The following is an 18635-nucleotide window of genomic DNA, read 5'->3' as shown; positions in this document are numbered from 1 at the left end:
GATTGTTTTCAGTACAACAACTACACAGCATACAGTAGAATAATGTCCATTTCTGAATTAATAAACTCTGAAACCTTTTAATTAGCTAGGTAATTTCCCTTTAACGCTCTTAGGAAGCTTCCTTTTCTGTCTCAAGTCATTTAACAGGTGTCAATTGGCCATCAGGAGCTCATGAGTAACAGTTTTCCAGTAATCGTTCAAGTCAATAATAAGTAATGTTCAATGATAAACTGCTATCAGCACATTGAAATGGTAAAGAGGAATTAACGAAAAAGACAAAGCAGTGACCATATCCTTGTTTATATTTTCACCAGGACAAATAAATAGGAAAGCTTGTGTATTTATTCCATACTACTTGAAGATGGCAGTCATCATCATCTTTTAGAGACAAGGACTTCTTACTCAACCAGGAGATTTAAAGTAAGTCTCAAATTACAGTGATCTTGAGCTCTGGGTTCTGGAGCTAATTTACTTCCACTGTAAGAACTACCAGTAGTAAGAACTAGTATTAAGATCTCCACACAAGCAACTACATCCCTAATGTAGTGCAAGAGCAAACACTGCACGTGCTAGAAAATGACAGTCAAAAATGAATACCCACAAAAAGTATGATCCTTTAAAAGCGGCAAAAGGGAGAGGGGGAAGAAGGAGAAAATCACCATCATACAGAACACAGTCCAGCAGCAAAAACTTAATTAGAATTGCAATCCAGCCCTGGTTCCCACTTTCAATTCATTGTGTGATACATACTTAACACTCCAGAAAAACCTAACAAGGGCTAATGCCATGCAAAATACATCCCCTTCACTTTAGGCTACGGCTAAACAGTCAGGATCAAAAACATACAGAATGAAAGCTTGTAGATGTCCTCCTCTTGGAGTTACAACCCAGACGAAGAAGGTGAAATGAACAGACAGGCGTTGGAAAGCTCTGTGAGCCTCAGAGCTTTGTACATCTGCATCACTGGAGCAGCCTGTTAGCATAATGCTGTGACAACTCCATCAGCGCAGTCTCAAGGTAGCTGTCAATCAGGATGCATCATTTAATACAACAGCACTCTGAGGGTTTTCTCCTACAACCCACATGACAGCATATCTACAGCTTTATTTATATCAGCGCCCAGTTGTGTTTACAATGCTGTTGTAATTAGAAAAGATGCAACAGGCAGCCATATTATTCAGATTTCCATTTTGCCATAGTGCCATGTAAAGTGCGATCTTGCTTTACAGAGTCATGCTAAATGACAAAAGCGCTATTTTCTTTAGTCTCTGTGCTCAGACAGCACTTCATTTGCAGCTATCTATAATTAGATTAATGGTGTAGTACAGTACAAAGCAGGCCCACTTCACATCAGATAGCATATGAATTAGGACAAACACTTATTTCAATTCAAGGCAGAGAAAGCAGTGACTGGGGTATTTAGCATACCCTTTATGGTGGAATGAGATGTTAATTGTGTACCATTACCTCTAAACTGCTTGCTTGTTGTATAAATCACTGTGCTAATTGATGCAGAGATAGAAACGTAGCCACAGGCAAGAAAGCAACGGAATGAGAGCTGAAGATGGTGGATAAAGGATTATCAAGTAAAACCATATGGAGATGAGGTTCCTTTGAAACCTGCCCATGAGCAGTGTTTCTTAAACTATGGGGGGAAAAAGTGCAGTACTGATGTGTAGGAAAAAATAATTTTTACATCATGATTTACGAACAGACTCTACAATAAAGTGTTTGAGCTCAACAGAAAACTAAAAAAATACGTGTAATGAATCTGGACACATACTTGTAATAGGAAACTAATTGGGAGAGCATGACTTGTGAATGGTCACAACATTCTGTTTGGGGTTTGGGAGCCTGAATTAACAAGTAACACTTGCAAACTATCCATAGCAGGTGTTTTGCTGACCCTTCAATAGAACAGAAATACAAATTCTTCCAACACACAAAAGTCTCTGTTTTAAAAACTAAAATCCAAGTTGTTGCTGATTAGTTAGAGACCTTATTAGGCAGAGAGAAGATGGAAGCTTGGGATCCCAGACTCCGACATGCTCCAATAATAAAATTATATATTATAATATTCAGTCCCATTAATGTATGTCTATATAAAGGACAAAATCCTGGAGAGTCCCTCCTCATGTGCTGTGCAAGCCACCTTGAAGTTACAAAATATTATATATTCTCTTGCAAAATTATTACAACACATAAAACTTGTAATCATTATGATTGCAAGAACATTAAAGTGGTGTTCCTTTTGTGCACTGAGGTATGCTGAAAGTGTTTGAAAATAACGCTCAGTGTTACTTTTCTTAATTTTTCTTTTTTTAAACTAGATCCATTTTTGTCTCATTGCCATACTGTGATGTTCTTTCTCTATGACTTGTTGACATTCTGGCCAAGCACCTTAATAGAAAACAAATCTGGAGGCATTAGATGAGCAGCATCTCTCAAAGGTAACAAGACCACTACAAAAGGGAAGCTGGCTACTGAGCCTTCCAACACTTCATGTCCCAGAAAGCTCTGCAGATAAGCGGCATGTTCAGGCTTCTAGTCAGCAACGTGCCCTATCCAGTGGTGTTTGCTGTTTCTTTTAGAGTAGTGGTGGGCAACCTGCACCCTGCAGGCTGCATACGGCCAGGCAGGGTAATCTGCTGGCGGGCTGCGAGATAGTTAGTTTACGTTGACTGTCCAGAGGCACAGCTGCCCGCAGCTCCCAGTGGCCACGGTTCACCATTCCCAGACAATGGGAGCTGCAGGAAGCGGCATGGGCTGCAGGGATATGCTGGCCACCACTTCCCGCAGCTCCCATTGGCCAGGAATAGCAAACCGCGACCACTAGGAGCTGCAGGCGACTGTGCCTGCGGACAGTCAACGTAAACAAACTATCTCATGGCCTGCCAGCAGATTACCCCGATGGGCCGTGTGTGGCCCACAGGCCACAGGTTGCCCCATCAGTGTTTTAGAGCCATATTAAGATCTGCCTGGCAGGAGTGTACTGCTAGCCCACAATGAGCTATCTTGAACTAACAGGACTCTACTTTTTAAACAAGAAACGTATGGCAAAATCCTGTTTTTATACAGCAATAAAGGGGTGGAGGGTAAACAATTAGCTTCATATTGTGGTCGCCCATGAAATAACCACTGTCAACAGAAAGAAAAGGAGGACTTGTGGCAACTTAGAGACTAACAAATTTATTTGAGCATAAGCTTTCGTGAGCTACAGCTCACTTCATCGGATGCATTCAGTGGAATTCAGTTTTTCCACTGAATGCATCCGATGAAGTGAGCTGTAGCTCACGAAAGCTTATGCTCAAATAAATTGGTTAGTCTCTAAGTTGCCACAAGTCCTCCTTTTCTTTTTGCGAATACAGACTAACATGGCTGCTACTCTGAAACACTGTCAACAGTGACCACGCTCCTCCCATTGCAAGCACAGGGAAATAAGTTGATATCTTGGAGAATGTAGCATGAAAACAGTGGGTAAATGCTGAGTTTCAATGGCAACCCAGCATACAGCCAATATCAGGTTCCAAGCCATGTGTACAGAGATATAAGCTATTTTAATTGCCATTACTCCACTGTGTCTGATTTGCATTATAGGGCAAAGGGAACGGGTTATGTCTAGTAGTAGCTTCAGAAAAATTGTATTGGTCTCATTTCCCAAAGCAACACACACACACATAAATAGACACATATACATGTATAATATCGGTAGCATTTTTACAGGTTTATTTATAATAAAGCAGTAATAATGTGCAAATTAGTGTTTGCTGCAAATTCTAGTACACAGAAGTTAAAATAAGTAAACTGTCTATTGGTTGAAAAAGTGAGTTGTTCCATTAATTTCAGGATATCATATAAAATTTCTGCTACACTGTATATCAAATAATACCAAGCATAGTGTGATATCAGAAAAGAAATTCCCCCATGTCTAAAGTGGCACTCAGATTCAACAGTTTAGCTTTTGGTTACTAGACTAATAAAGCCTGTGGATAATCTTCTTTTATCAGTGAAGCTTAGAACTGTAAAGAAACATTAGCTATATCTAGACAACCAAAGGGACCTATGAAATGGAAACAAACGGCAGCAGAAAAAAAAACTGTGTTGACTACTTTGAAATAACACCTCCCAAGTGTGCAGGTAGTTGACATAAATGGAAACGCATTGAGGAAAAGTGCTGTGAAGCTGTGTAACAGCCCTGTTTCTAATCATTAATCACTTTTTTAGACCATTTAAACTAGCCCATTACAGCCTGCAGCAAAATGCCAACACTCCCATCACTTGCATGTCAGCAGTGCTGGTGTTAACAGGAGAAAATATATGGTTTCTACTGTTGTGCCCCAGTTCCCCAGCATTTGCAACCTTTAATTGAAAAAGGCAGCTAAACACAAGGTAAATCATTCAGTTAGCTAAGCTGTTTAATAACATATAATTGATAATGTCAATATGTTACAGTGATCTAATGCATCACTTTCATCACTCTTGCTTACATTTATAGGCAAATCCATACTTAAAACATTTACTTTTACATCTGTTATTTAACTAAAAGCCCAGTGAGAGCTACCTTGGAATGGAACACATCCACGTGGCCTGTTGTGTGGCCAGAGATGGATTCTTGACACACCAGTTTCTAATGGGGACGAGCAGATTAGTTATGTTATCAACAGATTGTTTCTTGCTCTCACCACACTAGAAATTTCTTCTGGGAAGGTGGACATATCTCTGACAGGGTCTGTCTGAGAAAGTATTGGGAAAACCCCATAAGGTTTAAAGCAATAACTCAGATTTGCAGTCAGACCCTGATCCTGTTACCACTCACACATGTGCTTAACTTCACACATGTGAACAGTCCACTGAGGCCAGTGGGACTACTCACATTATGCAATTAGTCATAGACGTCTTTACAGGATCGAGGCCAGAGTTTCCTCTAGAGGAGGAAAAAGACTGTATGAACTGCTGTGAAACAGGGACAGCAATTAAACCTAACTAACCCCATCACATGCCATAATCTTTTAAATAGAGGTTTAATTTAATGTGCACAGGTATTTTAAATGTGCACGATCATTTGCCCTGCTTATTTTGTATTAGTAAAATTTAAGAACTTACAAGGCCTTCTCCCTCAGGTGCTCTCCTCATCCCACGGCAGAGGATGGTTTAGCAGCACAGCTAGTTGAAGAATGGGAACAAGTTTGCAAAACATGTCTGGTTTTTATAAGAAAATGTCAGTGTTTTTAAGCAGCTCTCATTAACATTGTTATATGGGGCCGTAACTGCAGACAGTGCTGAAGCAAATCACAGACCCTTGGTCCTAAGAGCACACAGGCTAAAGGCAAAGCTGTACAATGCAAAACAGAACAAGCAATAGCAGGCAAAACAAAACAATGCCCTGGTACTTAACCATGTTTAATTTTAACATCATTTCTGTTTGCTCAGATCTGAAATATATCATAACTATAATGACTACAAGAGCACAGTGTACTGAAAATACAAACACAATACCACATAGGTAGCCAGCCTCTCTCCTCTTGTTCTTATAATTAGCAAGTAGCTGTAGTTAATGGTAACGTTACCATTAAGAGCAGGTCTTTAACATCTTTCAAAGGGAGAAAGTTTGGCTTAATTGTGGTAACTATTTTGGAGCTTGCTATCAGCAGAGAAGACTTGTGCAGGTGCACAAAGAATAAAGGTGGCGATGAACGACGCTCAGCCCACAAGTGACTGCAAGCTGTCTAACAAGTAGGTGCATAAGTTGCAACGGTAATTTGCTGGAATAAGTGGCACTTCCACAGCCATCAAAACAAGGCCATTGAGAATTACCTGTACAATGCTCACAAAGGGAACATGTGCATTTTGGTTTGCCCAGAGGTCTGGGTGATACATTATAACTGATGAATAACTTAAAGAAAAGAAAAAATAATATAGATCTTCAAAAGCCTTGTTTTCAATGACATAACAATGCCAACATCTGCTAAGAGAACAGGATACTTCCTAGTTTTTGGCTTGAATTGTTTTATTTAATTACAAGTCTATAAGCCATTAAGTAAGATATCTTTTTAAAAAGCACTATACAATTTGGGGTACAATAGAGCCCTCGCTTAAAAAAATCTATAGTTAAAGGAGTATCATCTTACAGAGAAGTTAAAGAAATAGTGTAAAAAAACCCCAACAATTATCACCACCAACTATGGGCCCAATCCTGCTTCCATGAACGTCAATGGCAAAATTGACTCACCTGAGAACATGGTGAGGCTCACTGTCAATAGACAGGTAGGCTTGATAAACATGCCATTTTGCTGCAATTTAAGATAAAAAACAAAACAAAACAAAACAAAAAACCAACAAAAATACTCCTGCTTTTTTCCTATTTGGAAAGTGACTGAATAATAAGGGACTGATTCTGCTCCCATCGAGGTCAATAGTACCTCTGATAGTGATTTTAAAGGGGGCAGGAGCAGACTCCAAATCACCTTCTCCAGTAGGTCAGGTGTGTAAGAACATGGAACAATTTAAAATGGACCATACACTATACTTATAGCAAGATGAGTTTTAATATCTTTATTTTACACAGGGGGACAAAGTGAGTGAATTGTGTAGTTTCACAGTTTACAAAGTTTGCTGACGGTCGAAAAGTTATTGTTAAGAGCTTGCCTGTTTCATACAGTCAGCTGTAGCCACCTCACCCAAGACACAGTGAAGTTTTCAGCATTAAGATGTCTTAACAGAGTTCGGAAGGTTTAACACAGACATGAAATAGCAAGTTAGAGACGGGTACAAAGGGAGGATGTAAAGGCTGAGATGCATTTGACACTGCTAAGCACCACGGTGGAAGCAAAGGAGACCCAGAATGAAGGTTTATCCATGGTGGCGTCTAGTCTAGGGCCAGCCAAAGGGTTCAGTGACTTAGAGATTAATGTGCTTTTCCTTCATGTTTAGAACCGCAATTTGAATATAATTTCATAGGTAAAAGTAAAATAGGGTTACTTACTGATGTTGGTCTCAAAAAGGAAAGCATGCCTTAGTTCAGATACTCACATTTTAAAGCCTAACTACGAATATACTGTGCATAATCTAGCATAAGAAATCTACTCTATTTGCCTGTGTGACATGGCATCAGTTCACTGCAGTGGTATCTGGAACTTCAGAGTTACAGAAGACAGTTGAAATCAAGGGTTCCAATATACTATATGGTAAGTCATACAGTCTTTTAGTGATGTGTTTTTACAGTGCCTACCACGGTGGGGTACATGACATGGCTCCTACACACTACCTCAATACAAACAACAAGGAATAATAAGACAAATGTGTGAAATTTTGTAATAACCTGAAAACAGGGCATTGCCACAAAACCAAGATTTGGATGACTTTGTGAACCTATCAGTGAACCTGGGCTGAATTATGGGTTGAGGTGGAAAACACAAAGCCAGCGAACACTTGGTCAAAGCAGAGAAGTGTGACCATTCATGAAGTGAAACCAGGGAAAAGGTTTGACTGAACCTCTGTTTATTAAAGCCACCAAAGATGGTGTAGCTCACTGTAAACTATGTAATAACCTCCTTCATGCACACTACCTGCTACTCGCCAAATCACCTCCACACCACTTCCACAGACTGGCAAGGAATTTAGGATTACTGGTAGCATTTCTCATATTAGAGGCCAGGGGTGAAATCCTGGCTGCATTTTAGTCACTAGCAAAACTCCCATTGACTTCAATAGGGTCAAGGTTTCACCCAAGATGCTCTAAGTGCTTCACGCCCTTCATCCACCTAAAGGACAGATGCTATATCAGACATAAAGAGGCACAATACAGATTGAAAAAACGTTCTTTTATAGACTGGTCCCCTATATTTAGGATTTTCCCAGCAGCAATCATGGCATTAGGAGTGATCAAATGAATAACTGCTGATTAATACTGGGGCGGGGAAATTGTGTATGAGGAGTGATCAAATGAATAACTGCTGACTAATACCGGGGCGGGGAAATTGTGTCAGTTTCTTCACTTTCCTTTTTCACTGTCCAGCCTTAGGCTGCTTTATTTAACAATTTTATTCCAGTTGCAATAAAACTAACAAAACAGACTGGGGGCAAGGTAAGTAACCATATTATTGCATAAAAACTCCTATTAATGTTATGATGTGATACTTAGTTTAATTAAGTAATGTATCGTAAGTACTGTGTACTAAATATCCAATTATACTGAATCTCAGCTTTATATCCCTACAACACCTAAGTTTTCGCATACCAAAGTATTTAGTTTCATGGGATGATTTCAGGATGTGAGACTGAGAACTGAATGAGTAATCTGAATCCATTGTCTATATTCTCTAATGCTTTTAGGACAGAATGACATGTTGTTCCATCTGGAATTACTAACAGCACTACTCCTGTTAGAAATGAGATGCTCTACTTACTATGTACTACATCTAATGTTGTTTGCAGTTGGAGCACTAGGAACTAAAACTGCTAAAGTCTAACACTAGGAGCTCTGGAGTAGGAGAATGGGAAAATAAAGGTAAAATAAGAGGGTAAAAATGAAATGTAAAGGAAAAGTGGAAATAAAGAAAAAGAAATACATGAAAATAGAACACAAAACATAATATATAAGGTAAAAACACAAGAAATAGCAGAAAATTGCTTTCTAAGCACTTCTCCCATGCTGAAGGTTAAGTACACTCATAAGTGATTTGCTGAATCATGGCCATTATTTTGCAAAACTAGGACTCGTTCACAAATGCTTCATAAAGGAAAAAAAAGACTAGTAATTGCAGAGTACTGTTCAATCAGCTCTATGCTAGGGATGTCTTAGCCCATCACTACAATGCAGCCACAGCTGCAGTGAGTCATGGCAATCATTTGACAATCAACAGCAATACTACCCAATAGATTTAAGACACGACGTGATGAAGATTATCACATCAAATTATACTGCAGGCAGAAGACAGGTGGAATGTATCACCCAAATGCAATTTTGACAGATCACCAGGGTTAACAGACTCATGCTAAAAGCATCATGAGAACTTTAATAAGAAGTGGTCAGGACCTTGGTCTTATGACTCATCTGAATGATGGAGATACAGTACTACGATGGAGATTTCCAAAGACAAAAGGGCATTTGGCTGCTGGGCATCCAAATGCCCTATGAGTCTTTGACAATCTCCCTGTCTCTTAGCACAAAAGTACTTTTCCCTCTCTTGATAGTCATTCCTTCTTGTCGACTGTTGAGAATAGGCCACTTCTACCTTAATTGAATTGGCCTTGTTAGCCCTGACTCCTCACTTGGTAAGGCAACTCCCATCTTTTCATGTGCTGTAATATTTATACTGCTTACTGTATTTTTCACTCCATGTATCTGATGAAGTGGGTTTTAGCCCACGAAAGCTTATGCCCAAATAAATTTATTAGTCTCTCAGGTGCCACCAAGACTCCTCGTTGTTTTTGCTGATACAGACTAAAACAGCTACCCTCTGAAACCTGCCTCTCAGTGTATCACTTGAGCTTTTAGAGTGTACTTCCCCCTTAGGCCTCCCCCATACTTCCTGATGTAACCTTGAATTGTGCTTGAATGCACTTTCTGTAATATATTGCTGAAGTGCAATTGAACCTACTTTCTATTGTAACTATTTACATTTTTGGGAGATTAGAAAAAGATGCAAAAATACATTTGCACAAGAGACTTTTCAATTCTTACTACCCTGCTGAGCCAGTCTCCAAACTGCAGCTCCATCTGTATTGCACATATAAATTATGGAGTTTTCTCAAGGGCTTAAAAAAAGTTAAGAATGTGAGCTTTGGTCATTATTTTACAACAGAATTAACTTCTGTCTTTAGGGCACTATTTTGCAGCTTTTGTTTGAATGAGTCAGTATTAATTTTTTAAATTAGACAAAGGTTTTGTGAATAAAGAATTAAGAACACGGAGTGTCTGAGTACACTGCTGGCTTCTGTGAACTCGTTGATTTTTTTTTTCAGGTAAGAGCAAATTGCATATGATCCTATGAAGCTGTTACAGCCAACCTGAATTGCAAAAAAGGAGTTTTTTTCCGCAATAGCTAATGAAACTTTAAAACACAAAGAGAAATGGTTTTATACTCTGAATTAACAAATAGCATCTTGGTCCAACCAGTCCTCACTTCAATGATGATTCTTTTTGTGCCACAAAAAGCCATTCCTAATTAGTTTTATTATACGATGAAATGTATTTTAGGATGTATTTGTGTATGCATATTTTATCACCTTATATTTTATATAAAAATTATGCCTATCTACTTCACACCCTTGGATTTGCAAAAACAATCCAATTAATTGATTGGTCTTCTGAACTATAATAGTTTTCACTAATACCCTCTTCCCAGCTGCTCAGCAGTTTGGTCCCTAAAAATATTATTTAAGAAGATCATAAGGCTAAATGCTTTGTTTGTGTAAATGGGAGATACTCCACTGAAGTCAATTTAGACCGGCAGAGAACTTGGCCACTAGGGTTTTGCTACTTAGAAGAGTGGTTCTTCAACTTTCATTCCGTGAGGTACTTCTTAACACAAAGTTCTTCTCATTGACTCACCTCCCTTCCCAAACTTACAGTTTGTTTTTCATATGGACATGTTTGTGAACCACCAGGAAAGAGTTCTGTAGACCACTGGTGCTCCACAGACCTCAGTGTGAGAACCGCTGACCCCAGGGAAGCATTTTAGCACTGTACCACTGATGTTGCAGCAGACCATTATTTTACTTTTTATTCACAGAATTTCAATGTACATGTTAATGACAACTGGCAATAATAGCCTGCAAACTGTATAAGAAGTTAAATTAATCAATCTTACAAATATTCTAATATTAATAGTTTCCTATGAAGTTCAAAAGTAAACAAAAGTCTGCACACTTTGGCCAGTGTGTGGGGGGGAGGGGAAAAATCCACTTCTGCATGATGTGAGAACAATTACTAATTATTTCCCGTCATGATATTCTTAACACAAAGAAATTTAAAAACTTATTCCAAACTCAGTGTAGATTTAGGAATACACTTCCAGATTCCTCTGCTGCTTTCAAGACTTACCAGTCTATTTGTAGACTTCAAATTTGTAAGAAAAATAAACTACACATCATTCAAAAATAAAAATTAAGTAAGGATAATGTTAAACTGGTGAGTCCTACAATACTGGTTAAAATGAAATTTTAAAGTGAATGTGATGGACAGAAATTACAGAAATTAATCATTTTTTACTAAAATTTATCCAAAATTATTGCATCTATTACTGCTAGAATTCTGTTACTGGCTGAGAAGATAACGTTGTTCTGCAAACTAAAAAAAGACCCTTCAGCAGAGGATAATGGAAGTTGCAGTTCATATGCAGTAGGGCAGAATGATACATTTAAAGAGGGTAATGAAACAGACTGGAGTTTGAAGTGAAGCATCCGATGAAGTGAACTGTAGCTCACGAAAGCTCATGCTCAAATAAATTGGTTAGTCTCTAAGGTGCCACAAGTACTCCTTTTCTTTTTGCGAATATAGACTAACACGGCTGTTACTCTGAGACTGGAGTTTGGAGCTCAAGTTTTTAAAAAGTGACCCAACTCATAGATTTTAGGATTGTCTAGTCTGACTTCCTGAACAACACGGGCATTTCACCAAGTAATTTCTGCATGAAGCCCACAACTTCTGGTTGAGCTGGGGCATATCTTGTAGAATGACATCCAATCTTGATGTAAAGACTTCATGTGACAGAGAATCCTCCACATTCCTAGGTAAATTGTTCCAATTGTTACACTTCCTTAAAAATGTGCACCTTATTTCTAGTCTAAGCTATTTCTAGTCCCAGAGCGGGTGCACTGTCTACACTGCCACTTTACAGCACTGAAACTTTTTCACTCAGGGGTGTGAAAAAACATCCCCCTGGCCATGTGCAAGTTTCAGCGCTGTGAAGCGGCAGTGTAGACAGTGCACCAGCGTTGGGAGCTGCACTCTCACCGCTGGTCGCTACTCCCCTCGTGGGGGTGGTATTTTTACAGCCCTGAGAGAGCTCTCTCCCAGCGCTGGTGCCGTGACTACACAGCCATGTTAAAGCTCTGCCGCGGCCAGTGCTTTAATGTTGGTAGTGAAGACATACCCTCAATTTGTCTAGCTTCAGCTTCCAGCCACTGGATCTTGTCATGCCTTGGTTTGCTAAATAAGACAGACCTCTAGTATCGAAAATTTTCTCCTCACGTAGCTATGTATCATGACATGATCTAGTCACCTCTTATCCTTTCTTGGATAAACTAGATAGAGTAAATAAATTCAATGCTCTCACTGTAGGCAGATTTTCCAGATCTTAAATAATTTTTGTGGCTCTCTTCTGAACTCTCCTGTTTGTTAAGTCTTTTTTAAAGTGTGGATGCCAGACTGGATATAGCATTTCAGGTATGGTCTCACCAATGTGGCACATAGTGGTAAGTCTCCGCCACATTTTCCTGCTTATACATCCAAGGTTAGCATTTGCTCTCTTGGTCATTGGGTCAAAATGGGAACTCATTTTCAGCTGGTTACCCACCATGACTCCCAAAGCCATTTCTGAGTCACTCCTTTCCAAAACACAGTCCTCTATCTTGTAAGGGTGACCTACATAATTTGTTCTTAAGATGTATGACATTGCATTTAGCTGTATTAAAACACATATTGTTTTGAGTGAGTCCATCTTACCAGGCAGTCCCAATTGTGCTGTAAACCTGATCTGACTTGTCATTATTTATCACTCCATCAACTGTGACATGCAAACGTTATCAGCAATTATTTTATATTTCCTTTCAGATCCTGATACAGATATTGAATAGCACTGGGCCAAGAACAGATCACTCTAGGACCCCACTAGGAATACACCTATTAGACGACGATTCCCCATTTACAATTATGTTTTGAGATCTCTGAGTTACATGGTTTTAAAATTAAGTTAGTATGTGCTACCTGGATTTTGTATAGTGTGAACATTTTAATCACAGTGTTGTGCGGTATTAAATCAAACCGCTTACAGAAAAAACGGTTACTTACTTTCTCGTAACTGTTGTTCTTCGAGATGTGTTGTTCACGTCCATTCCACATTAGGTGTCCGCGCGCTGCGTGCACGAGCATCGGAAACTTTTTCCCTTAGCGGCTCCCGTTGGGCCGGCGGGGCCCCCCAAGTGGCGCCACTGTGCCGTGCACATATACCCCTGCCGGCCCGACCCCCTCCAATTCCTTCTTGCCGGCAACTCCGACAGAGGGGTAGGAGGGTGGGTGGCGGAATGGACGTGAACAACACATCTCGAAGAACAACAGTTACGAGAAAGTATGTAACCATTTTTTCTTCTTCGAGTGCTTGTTCACGTCCATTTCACATTAGGTGAATCACAACCTTACCTCTGGAGAAGGGCAGGAGTCACGGAACAACTGCTTGAGGACCGCTCTGCCAACTACTGCGTCCTCTCTGGCCTGCTGGTTGACCCGTAGTGGGTCGTGAAGGTCTGCACCGAGGACCAGGTGGCTGCTCTGCAGTTCTCCTGGATTGGGACCTGTGCCAGGAAAGCCGTGGAAGTCGCCTGCGCCCTGGTCGAGTGGGCTGTGACCGCCAGGGCCGGAACACCCGCGAGCTCATAACACGCCCGATGCAGCTCGTAATCCAAGACGAAATCCGCTGCGCCAACACTGGGAGGCCTTTTATCCTCTCGGCTACAGCCACAAACAGCTGTGCGGATTTGCGAAAGGGCTTGGTGAGCTCCAAATAGAACGCCAGTGCTCGACACACATCCAGGGTGTGCAAGCTGCGATGACTCGGGTCATTATGGGGTTTCGGGAAGAACACCGGCAGACAAATGTGCTGGCCCAAATGGAATTGGGAGACCACCTTAGGGAGGAACTTGGTGTGTTGCCAGAGCTGCACCTTGTCCTTGTGAAATACTGTATATGGTAGCTCAGAAGTGAGGGCCCTCAGTTCGGAAACCCTTCTGGCCGAGGTAATGGCAACCAGAAATGCCACCTTCCAGGAAAGGTGGAGGAGAGAACCAGGTAGCGAGGGGCTTGAAAAAGGGGGTCCCATGAGTTTAGAAAGGGCCAGGTTAAGGTTCCATGGAGGGACTGGGGGGGCGGGAGTACAGGAACACCCTCTCCAACTCTTTAAGGAACCGTCCCACCACTGGGTGGGAAAACACCAAGCCACCCGAGAACCCCGGATGGAAAGCGGAGATGGCCGCCAGGTGCACTCTGAGTGAGGACGGGGCTAGTCCTTGCTGCTTGAGGTGCAGGAGGTACTCCGAATGGCCTGCACTGGGCTCTGGCCCTGCCGCACCTGTCGGGGTTCACAACAACATGAGAATCTTTTCCACTTGGCCATATAGGCCGCCCTTCGTAGAGGGCTTTCTACTGCCAAGCAGAATCTGCTGCACGGGAAGGGAGCACTGACTCTCCAGGGCATTTAGCCACGCAGCCTCCATGCCATCAGGTGCAGTGACTGCAGGTCGGGGTGGAGAAGCCGCCTGCCAACCTGTGTAATGAGGTCCCGGTGTAGAGACAGGACTACCGGGGCCTCCACCGACAGCTGTAGGAGTGATGTGTACCAGTGCTGGCAGGCCCAGGCTAGGGCAATGAGGATCACCGCCGCTCTGTCCCTGTGCACCTTGAGCAGGACCTTGTGCATGAAGAGGAGCGGCAGGGGGGAAGGCATACATCAAGCCCCCTCTTCACGGGATCGCAAACGCGTCCACAAGTGAGCCTGGGCTGCGGCCCTGGAACGAGCAGAACCGCGGGCACTGGGCATTGGCCCTAGTGGCAAACAGGTCTACCCGGGGAAACCCCCACCTGCGTAAGAGCGAAAGCACAACGTCCGCCATCAGCATCCACTCGTGCATGCGGTACGACCTGCTGAAGGAGTCCGCCAGCTCGTTCCGCACCCCTGGTAGGTAGGACGCCTCGAGGTGAATTGCACGGGCTATGCAAAGGTCCCAGAGGAGGAGAGCCTCACGACACAGTGGCGAGGAACGAGCCTCGCCCTGCTTGTTTATATAAAACATGGCAGTAGTGTTGTCCGTCAGAACTGTCACGCTGTGACCACTCAGAGTGGCGTGAAAGGTCTGGTAGGCGAGACGAATCGTGCTGAGCTCCTTCACATTGATATGGAGTGACCGCTCTGCTCCAGAACACAACCCCTGCATCAGGAGGTCCCCCAGGTGAGCCCCGCATCTGTGGTCTGACGCGTCCGTCACCAGTGTCAGGTCCGATAGTAGGGCGGCAAAGGGGATGCCTTCGCAAACCACAGGCTGGGACTGCCAGCACAGCAGGGAGTCCAGGACATCCCTTGGGGCTGTCACCACCAAGTCCAGGGGGTCCCTGCCTGGTCGGTACACCCGAGCAAGCCATGCCCGCAGAGTCCTGAGTCTCAGTCTGGCATGCCTGATCACGTGTGTGCATGCTGCCATATGACCCAGCAGGCAGCACCTGGCCTTTGTCATTGGAAACTGGCGCAGGGAGGCCACCACTTGTTGGATAGCCTGGAATCGGGATACTGGGAGGCTTGCCCTGGCCTACATCGCATCCAGGACTGCCCCTATGAATTCCACTCTCTGCATGGGTACGAGTGTGGACTTAGGGATGCCGAACAGGAGCCCCCGCTTGCGGAACAATCTCAGGGCCACCTCCACATGGCCCCGCACCTCCGCCTCGGATTGGCCTGCCAGGAGCCAGTTGTTGAGGTACGGGTACACCCAGATTCTCTGCCTCCGTAAGAAGGCCGCCACCACCACAATGCACTTTGTGAACACCCTTGGGGCTGCGGCTAGACCGAACGGGAAAACCGCAAACTGGTAATGTTCTTGGCCCACGGCGAAGCGTAGGAACCACTGATGTGCTGGGTGGATGGCAATATGAAAATACGCGTCCTTCATGTCGAGGGCAGCGTACCAGTCCCCTGGATCCAGGGAAGGGATGACGGTACCCAGAGAGACCATGCGGAGCCAGGCCTTGACCAGGAATTTGTTGAGCCTGTGCAGGTCTAGGATGGGGCAAAGGCTCCCTTTGGCCTTGGGGATGAGGAAGTACCGGGAGTAGAACCCCTCTCCCCTTAGTCCATGCGGCACCGCCTCTACCGCCCCCGCCTCTAGCACCAAGCGGACTTTCTTCTCTAGGGGATGCTCATGAGCGGGGTCCCTGAAGAGGGAAGGGGAGTGAGGGAGGGAGGGAGGAGAACTGCAGCGAGTACCCATTCCGCACCATGCGTAAGACCCAACAGTCTGACGTAATGTTGGACCACGCACGGGAGAAACGGGACAGGCGGTTCAGGAAACCAAAGGACGGATCCACTGATTGGTCTGGTACGCTGTCCTCGAGTGCACCTTCAAAAGCCTGACTTAGTGCCTGGCTGGGGTTTGTGCTGGCCTTGGTTCTGGCCCGGCACGTTATTATTATTATTGTTGTTGCGCCGTCGCCTCTTATCCCTGCCTCGCCTATAGTAAGGCTCATGCCTATGGCGAGGCTGGTACTGGCGTTGAGGGGGAGGCTGCAGCTCAAAGAGCTTGCTCTGGATCGCTGGGGTGTGCATACCCAGCGACTTGAGCATAGCTCGCGAGTTCTTGAGGCTGTGCAGCCTCGTGTCTGTCTGGTCTGAGAAGAGTCCGGACCCTTCCAAGGGGAGGTCCTGGAGTGTATTCTGGACCTCAGGGGGCAGGCTTGACTCCTGGAGCCACGCCTCGCGCCTCATGACCACCCCTGACGCGACTGTTCTAGCCGCTGCATCTGCCGAATCCAGGGAGGCCTGGAGAGAAGTCTTGGCTACTGCCTTGCCCTTGTCCACCAGGAACTCCTGTTGGGAACCTTGCGGAAGGTTGTCCTTAAACTTCCCCACCGCCGCCCAGGAGTTGAAATTGTGCCTGTTCAGGATGGTCTGCTGGTTCTCAATCCTCAACTGAAGGCCCCCAGATGAGTACCCCTTTCTGCCAAAAAGGTCCAGGTGTTTTGCCTCCTTGGCCTTAGGGGCCGGGGCCTGCTGTCCATAGCGCTCCCTTTTGTTTACTGCTGAGACCACTAGGGAGCATGGACTCGGGTAGCAGAACAGGAACTCATAGCCCTTAGATGGGGCAAAGTATTTACGCTCCACTCCTTTAGCCGTTGGAGCGCTGGAGGCAGGGGTCTGCCATATAGTCTTACAGTTGGAATTAATGGTCTTAATGAGCGGGACCGCTATTCTGGATGGGCCTTCAGGGCTCAAAATGTCCACCATGGGGTCCTCCTGCTCAACCGTCTCCTCAGCCTGCAACCCCAAATTTTAGGCGACCCTGCGCAGCAATTCCTGGTGGGCACTATGGTCTATCGGCGGAGGACCGGACACCTGTGTACCCACCACCACCTCATCGGGGGAAGATGAGGAGGTTAGCTGCTGCTCAACCCCCTCTGGTTGGCCCTCCTACTCCCCATCTCCTGTGGTAGGGGCCTCCAGCTCAGGCCAGGATGGGAGTCCATGGGACGGCACCAGGCTCGGTGCCAGACTCTCTGGTCTATGCTGGGGGCATGCTGGAGGCCTGGATACTGTTGCCTCCGGCACCGCCTGGCATCCATGTGGGGACCAGGACTGCTGCATTGAGTAACTTGCCCTGGATGGGGCCCCTTGGCGCTCCTGATAGGACCCGGGGGGCCAGAAGGGCCAATGGCCTGGCTGTCTGGGCCCCGGTACGAGTAGCTATAGCGGCTGGAGCCGACGCCAGACTGTGGCGACACCGATCGCGAAGGCCATGGTGGTGCCAACGATCTGCGCTGGCGGGAGAATGAGCGGCTCCTGGCTGAGCAGGACTGGGAGCGGTACCGGTATCCCTGGGACCGGGACCAGGATCGGGACCGGGACCACGACCGTCTGCCAGAGTCCTCTGGCGAGGGCCTTCTTAACACCTCCTGGAGCTGGTCTCTGGGCAGTGCTGGAGAGCAGCGTGCCCCTTCTGGTGCTCATTCGCGTCGACCCGCTGCCAGTGCCACAACCTGCTTCTGGGCTGCTGGCAAGTGCGAGTCCGCAGAGTCAGAGCTCGACCGGGACCAACTCCGGGAGCAGTGCTGGGACGGTGTCCTCGAGCGGCACATCATTGCCGGCTTACCCCTCGACGGCACCCGAGGCGTGGGTGCCGGAGGGTCCTCCTCATACGGGAGGGGGCTCCCCGCCGACAGCTCGATGAGGTCCTCTGCAGCTCAAAGGTGCCAGGCGTGGAGGGCTGATCCCTTACACCCTCGAGCCCGTCGTCCGCACTGCGCTCACTTAGGTCTGGGCTCGGTGGGGCGTGCGCTGCCGGGACCGCCTGTGTCAGTGCCGGTACCACGGCCTTCCCGCTCTTGTCAGCGCTCGGGGCCTTGGGAGGCGCCGGCCTCCTGTGCGGGGAACGACCGCGCTTTCCTATAGGCTGCGCCGGGGGCCGCACTGGGGAGGACGAGCAGTGCCGGGGCCTAGCCTGGCGCTCTGGGGCCAACAGTTCATGGTGCTTAGCCAGTGCCGGGTCTCTCGACAGATCCGGGGCACTATGCACCGAGGAAGTCGGGTGGTCCGGGCCTGGCAGCTGCAATGCAGCCTCCATCAACAGCTGCTTTAGGCGAAAGTCTCTTTCTTTCCTTGTCCTTGGCTTAAACATCTTGCAAGTCCTACACCATTCAGTTTGATGTCCATCCCCCA

At 45.3% G+C, this 18635-nt stretch overlaps 2 protein-coding genes across 13 annotated transcripts in view; one reads left to right on the top strand and one right to left on the bottom strand.

The window, feature by feature from the left end:
* Positions 1–18635, bottom strand: part of PCCA (propionyl-CoA carboxylase subunit alpha) — a 420612-nt gene that overhangs the window by 22607 nt on the left and 379370 nt on the right. The gene's annotated exons all lie outside the window — the stretch shown is intronic.
* Positions 1–18635, top strand: part of GGACT (gamma-glutamylamine cyclotransferase) — a 111613-nt gene that overhangs the window by 60534 nt on the left and 32444 nt on the right. Inside the window, exon 5 of the mRNA XM_073348849.1 lies at positions 315–420. The gene's annotated coding sequence lies outside the window, so the exon portion shown is untranslated. The remainder of the gene's footprint in view (positions 1–314; positions 421–18635) is intronic.

The sequence above is a fragment of the Lepidochelys kempii genome, chromosome 1 (genome assembly GCF_965140265.1).
Source record: "Lepidochelys kempii isolate rLepKem1 chromosome 1, rLepKem1.hap2, whole genome shotgun sequence".
Taxonomy (NCBI): Eukaryota; Metazoa; Chordata; order Testudines; family Cheloniidae; genus Lepidochelys; species Lepidochelys kempii.
The sequence above is the reverse complement of the archived record's forward strand: the minus strand, read 5'-3'. Positions and strand labels throughout refer to the sequence as shown.